General features: G+C 36.9%; 1 long non-coding RNA gene across 1 annotated transcript; it reads left to right on the top strand.

Annotated features, from left to right (window-relative positions):
• The first annotated feature begins 1,979 nt into the window (after window positions 1-1,979).
• Window positions 1,980-6,817, top strand: LOC139356124 (uncharacterized). The gene is made up of 4 exons (XR_011607520.1): window positions 1,980-2,055; window positions 2,538-2,717; window positions 4,928-5,039; window positions 6,610-6,817. It is a non-coding gene; the product is annotated as an uncharacterized lncRNA (long non-coding RNA).
• The last annotated feature ends 267 nt before the right edge of the window (window positions 6,818-7,084 follow it).

Raw genomic sequence — 7,084 nt, 5'->3', positions numbered from 1 at the left:
GCAAATAATTGAAATTCAGAAAGTTTGAATAACTTACCCAAGTTCAGAAAGCTAATGAGTGTCATACTGAGAGCTGAGCTCCAGCTGTGTGTGTGATTCCTCATTCAGCTGCATCATGCCACCGTCACAAAACATTTTAGAGGTGGTCTTACATAAGAACAAGAGGCAGAAAACTATCTTCTTAGAGCAACAAGCTAGAGGGGAAGTACAGATGCAAGGAAAAAGAGATAGCTACTGTTACAGTCCAGTGATATTATAAATATTTAACACTGCACAGGCTGACGTATCAGAACGGATGCTAACCTCAAACTACTGTAGAGAGGTACCAGAGACTACTGGCTAGCTACAGCCCCCCAGCCATACATCAGCCCTGTTTATAGTGCCTTTTAAGTGAGTTCCCTCTCTTAACAGAGAGCACACCCTAGAGGCTCAGAATCATGTGCAGTTCTCCCTTTCCAGAGCCTCTGATGATAAAATTCCAGATGGCTTACATAACCAGATGTTTTCCTCATTGTCCTATTTTTCTGTTCACTGCTACTCGGTATACTTCTTGGATTTGTATTTCTTTATTTATCTCCATAAATGCTGGCATTTTCTACATTTCCAGCCTCAGCCATCTTCAGTATTTTACCCAGCCATTCCCTTTAGAGGGCACTATTCTTTCCTAAGGAAAGGTGACCCTCACCTCTTCCAAGTCTTTGAAATAGGGTCTCACTCTGCTGCCCAGGTTAGAGTGCAGAGACACGATCTCGGCTCACTGCCACTGCTGCCATCTGGCTTCAAGTGATTCCCCTGCCTCAGCCTCCCCAGTAGCTGGGATTGCAGACATGGGCCACGACACCCGGCTCATTTTTGTATTTTTAGTAGAGATGGGGTTTTGCCACGTTGGCCAGGCTGGTCTCGAACTCCTGGCCTCAAGTGATCCTCTCATCTTGACATCCCAAAGTGCTGGGATTACAAGCATGAGCCACCAGGCCCAGACACTTCCAAGTCTTTATTTATTAAATTGACGGTACCCAGGACACACGCCATTGCCCCAGCTGCAAACCTGCTTCTCCTTCTGTATCACCCGCTGCTCAGATCCGCTTGTCCCACCTCCCTGTCATCAGCAAGTTCTCTTTGGTCACGTTTCTCAAAGTATATACTGAAAGCTGTCTATCATTACTGTCAGAGCTTTGGACAATCTCTTGCTACACTAACATGGGTAATTTCAGTAGTCTCCAAACAGATCTTGTTATCTCTGCTCTTGCTCACCTTAATCCATCTTCCACATGGCTACAGGAACGCCTTCTCCAAAGCACAGAAACTGCTCCTCGGATACCCTTCCCACTTGCTAACATGCACCGTAATGGCCTAGAGGTGAGTTTGTTTCAGTCAGCTTTTTTCAATTCACTGGGAGAAACATTAGCTTTAATACAAAAAGCTGTGCATAATACTCGACTAGGCAAGGAAAGCAGTCTCTTTTAAAAGCATCTGTCAGATAAAATTCACCTGAGCAATGGCATAAAGGAAACATCTTGCCTGTAGAAGAAATTTATGAGGCAAGAAAAAAAAAAAAAAGATGAAAGGAGGAGCCTATTGCAGAAGTAAATTAGATATCTAGGTAAAAGAAAAATATCAGGGCAGCACCTCCTAAATTAAACTTAATTGAAAGAGATTAAGCTGAATTAAAATTGATTAGACCAAGCCTGACATCATTAGGAATTTTAATAATAATTAATAATATTCATTGAACACCTAGTTGATATAGGGTAAGACACAGTCCCTTCCCCTGAGTTTATAATCCAAATTAGGGAGGGAGAATGAGTTGGCTGAAAAAGTAAAAGCGAATAGACTTCAAGGAAATGAGTTCTAAGAGCGCTGACTCCACTTGGAGAGTAGTTTAGTGTTGTAATGGGAATAAGTAACCTCAGAGAATGTTAGATTCTTTGTAATTACTTAAGGGAGGAATAAGGTTCTGGAACTTTACCCTATACTGTAGTTACTGGTGAGGTGCAAAAGTGTCAGTCTGGGTGAAAAAGGAAACAAAAATAAGTTAATACGGTATAAGATATGGTAAACAAGGAAGAAAACTGCATCATTACTCCATTTAATGGAAAATAAGTGTTCAAAAAACATATGTAGTTTCTTGTAGATCTTTGTAGTACCTTAATTTTCTAATCATTAATTCTATCATATAATTACACCTTGATTTTTTATTGTATTTTACTGCTGAAAAAGTCAATAGCTTATTGATTTTAGGTTTTAAAATTAAGTTTACTAATTTATTCTTTCAGTAGTTATTTGGAGGCATGATTTAAAAGCAAGTTGAATTATTTTCCTTGTACCTCTTGTAAACACCTTAAAAAGTCTAATTCCAAACAATAATTCTAAGAATATCTTGAGCAATGACAGCAACTTCAGAATGAATGAGTAGCTTTTTAGAGTGTTACATTGAAAAAACTGTGCTTTATTATACAGCCACATTTTCAAAGATAAACACAGACTTCTCAGGGATAGTTTTTCCATTGCTTGTATCTGCCTCCTTCTCTTCAAAGATGCACATTACACCTAGCAAGGGTGAGCTCCTGTGTAGCTTGGTCTCCTTCCTCTCTCAGACATATCGTAGAGAAGATGGACCTTTCCTTCCGCCATCTCTGCTAATCGATGATGTTTGAGCTCTTCGTTGGGGAAGACATCAGCCGTTGATTCACTGCAGTTGCCAACCATTGAATCAGGTAGAGTATGTTCCCCTCTTATAAAGGGAAGTTTTCGGTAAATCAGATATGATGATGGGCATGACTTTGGAAGTATCAAGTGACCAACGTCATGGTTCCATAGCAGGTTCACTTTCCTCTCTTCCCAAGAATAAAAGTTGTGCTGCCACACTCTCAGGAAATTCCCTGAAGGACTCAGAAAAATGGACAGATTTAATCTGGTATAAAAAAGCATGCATCCATTTCCAACAAATATATCACGACTTCTCAGAGTAGGGAAATACTGTACATATCAGAAATGTGGTGCACCCATCAAAATTATGTAAAATCAGTGATGTAAATCATAAACTCACGACTCTACTTTCCCCAATGGTATAAAGATTATACAATATTTTTAGATTAAAAATAAGTACCAAAAGACAGTATAGGAGAACCTCAGAACCTCTAGGGGACCTCAGATTTGGAAATGACTTTTTAGATGCAATAACAAAAGCATGCTTCATGAAAGAGAAAATGATGAAATTGGACTTTATTGAAATTAAAAACATCTGTTTCTGAAAGACACTGTTAAGAGAAAGAAAAGATAAACCACAGACTGGGAGAGAAAGACAAAATGTGAATAAAATGTATCTGATAAAGGACTTGTTTCCAAAATATACAACCAGCTCTTATAACTGAGCAATAGCAAAACAACCCAATTAGACATGGGCAAAAAATCTAAACAGTTAACTCACCAAAGAAGACAGACAAATGTTAAATACACATATGGAAAGGTGCTCAACACTGTACGTTCGTTAGAGATTGCAAATTAAAACCACAATGAGATACCACTACACTTATTAGAATGGCAAAAAAAAAAAAAAAAAAAAAAATCAAAACACTGACAACATCAAATGCGGGTGAGGATGTGGAGCAACAGGAACTGTCATTCACAGTTAGTGGGAATGTCAAATAGTGAAGCCACTTTCAAAAACCATCTGACAACTGCTTACAAAGCTAAACATAGTTTTACCATACAACCCAGCAACTGTGCTCTTAGGTATTTACTCAAATGAATTGAAAATGTTATGTCCATAGAAATGCCTACACATAAATGTTTATAGCAGCTTTATTCATAATTGCCAAAATTTGAAAGCAATCAAGATATCCTTCAATAGGTGAATAGGTGAATGGATAAACAAACTCTGGTATGTTCATACAATGGAATATTATGCAGAGATAAGAAGAAATGAGCTATTAAACCACAAAAAAGATGCACAGGAACCTTAATTGCATGTTACTAAGTTAAAGAAGCCAGTGTGGAAAGACTAAATGTTGTATGAGTCCAGTTATATAACATTCCAGAAAAGACAAAGCTGTACAGATAATAAAAAGATCGGTGTTTGCCAGGGTTGTGGGGGAGAAGAGGGAAATACCTGGGGCACAGGCTATTTTTAGGGCAATGAAACTGTTCTGTATGATGCTGTAATGGTGGATACAGGATATTTTACATTTGGCAAAACCCGCAGAATTGTACTACTACACAAAGAATAAACCCCAATGCCAACGTGGACTTCAGTTAATAATAATATGTTGATATAGTTTCCTCAGTTGTAAAAAATATACCACACTAATGCAAGATAGTAATAATAGGGAAAAGTGAGGGTAACAGGGAGATGAGATCTATGGAAATTCCCTGTACTTTATCCTCAATTTTTCTGTAAGCCTTTAACTGTCCTTAAAAATTAAAATATATTAAAAATAAATAAAAAAGAAATACACTATCAGCTCCAATGCATGGAAAACTCTAGTACTACCATGTCCACTATTTCTGAGAATTCCAAAGCCATCTAAATATCTGGGATCCTCCTGCACAATATGTATATGTAGGATAGTGACATGTTCCATACATTTCTATAATTTAGTTTTACGAAGAGCTTGTCTTTGTTTTGCTTTTTTTTTTTTTAAAAGAAACAAGGTGTCACTTGATCTTTTGAATGCGTTCTTGTCAGATGTTCTTACCTACTGACTGTCAAAGTATTCATGGCAAATGATGTTGCCATATTAATACAATTTATTTTGGTTAAAGCGGTTTGCCTTAAGCTACTAACGCAGACTCAGTGCTCTGTGCAATTGATGGTTGAATGATCAATAGAACACCTAAGATTCTCATAAAATCCAGCTTCCAACACTGTGACAATGAGCCAGATTAAGAGAAAACTTCAGTTGACTTTCTGTTGTCTCTCTAATAGACTGGCTTTCCAGGCATTCTACCTGAATTACAATAGACAAAAATTAGTTGACAAAGTCAGCAACATAGACCATGTAAACCTCATGATTCTTTATAGTGAAATAAACAATGAAGTAAGAAAAGTACAGATAAACTTTAACATTTCAGTGAGTTAATAAACTAAAAGTCCTTTATTCATGTGAGAATATAGTCATTGGTATGTGTTGAGAGAATGGATCCACACAGCCATTCAAGGACCCAGGCTGATGAAAGTTCTGATATTTTCAATGAGTGATTTCTATAGTGACACTATGTGTTGTTATCCATCCAAAGGATGATGAAAGAGAGAGAGGAAAAACAAACAAACAAACAAACAAAAAAACCCAGCACATGGAAGGTTTCTTGGTCCAGATGTATATCACTTCTGTCTATACCCCATTGGCCAGAATTATTTGTTCACATGAACACACATAAGTACGTGGGAGGGTGGAAACATGGAGATTGAGGAAGTAGATGTGTTAAATATATATGATATATACATTATACATATGTATTCCAAGTACATACATCTCATTCATTCTATTCCAGAAGTAATAGCTTGTGACGAGAAGACAGGAATGGAATAGAATTGAGGATGGAAAAAAATAAAATGTAATTAATTAAACAGGAGCGAATCTTTGCTTGACAGCATGTCATATGTTAAGGGATCTGATGAACACAACTCTTTGTAGCTGACATAAAACTGTATTTTTTTTTTAAAAAAAGGAAAGCAAGTTAGTAAACCCACTAAAAATGGACAGATTTCTTTCTCAACTTGTTGAGGAGAGACATGATAGGATTCTTTCTATTATTTTAAGTTCCATCCAGTTTTTTCTCTCCCGGGAGAGCTAATTTCTTGCTGCACTCTTGAGTCATGACAGATAATTAGGAAATCTGGTCAGGCTTTTGCGGTGCCATATTTCTGCAAGTTTTATATTGTTATAAAATAGCTTCAGGGGAGACACACATACCAAAAAAAAAAAAAAAAAAAAGGATAATAAGGGTGAGAGTACATTAGCCTAAAGTATAATTTTATTGTTTTCCATCTGTTGTAATTATGAAAATAAACTCGTTGGTACTCTGATCAGCAGGATAAGTCATCAGAAAGATGCTTGTGTCTAGCAACATATCTTGTTACATGTTATAAATAAGAACAGCTTATCTACATGGCTTTTTTCCCCCTTAGGAGCAGAGCCATTGTAGTCTTCCCACTAGAAAAGTCATTCCCACCTCCTCCAAACCAACATAGCTCAAGGGAATAGTATTTGTTTCAACCAAATCATTAACTGCATATGGGATTTAGATTTGCATTTGCACATATTTCCAAGGTGACTGAAAAAGCATTCCTTCAAGAAAATAACAATTTAAAAATCATAGTTGGAAGGGTATGTTTTCTCTCCACATATTGAGTAAGAATAATATGTGTGCTATTGAGTGTGTAGGAGTACTCAGTGAGCATTCGTCAACTAACTTTTACAGTGACAAACCAACTGAGTCAAGAAAAATAGGCTTGATTCTTCCTGTCTCGCTCTCTTACTGCCTAAACTATGGAAAGCTTACTCTAAAACATGCGCTTTATTTTTAAATAGTAAGGATGATTTTGTTACCTTAAAGAGGACATGCGATTAACTGCCTTAACTCACTTCTTATTTTCTCTAACTTAAGGAAGTGACGTAACTGGCATTAATGATGGAAAAAATCAAAATGAAGATTTTTTTTCCTACAGCATCAATTTTATGTTTTCCTAAAAAATACTGTGAAAGGTCAATGGCAATTTATCCACAACTATTGTCTTATATAATGTATTTTTCATTACTGGTAGGAGAAGGAAATAATAGAAACAAAAGAAAGTAAATTTTTAGGTTTTAATAGGGACCAGTGATTCTCTTAATTCTTAAATATCTCTAGTCATCAGCCAGATCTGAGAACCACTACTCATGGTAACTCATTCATTTTAGAAATACAGGTCAGAGAGTAAAGCCATGCAACTAGGGACTGGCAGAGTGAGGACATGGTGGGAAAGTGGGCTTTTTTGGTTTTTGTTACTTCCTTCCAAGACACCCCCCTTCCCCCGCTCCACACACACGATAAGAAATGTGAGCACAGGATCTTGTTGCTGTCACTCATGATAAATGCTAGT

The sequence above is a fragment of the Macaca nemestrina genome, chromosome 9 (genome assembly GCF_043159975.1).
Source record: "Macaca nemestrina isolate mMacNem1 chromosome 9, mMacNem.hap1, whole genome shotgun sequence".
Classification (NCBI taxonomy): Eukaryota; Metazoa; Chordata; class Mammalia; order Primates; family Cercopithecidae; genus Macaca; species Macaca nemestrina.
This window is presented reverse-complemented; position numbering and strand designations above follow the sequence as displayed.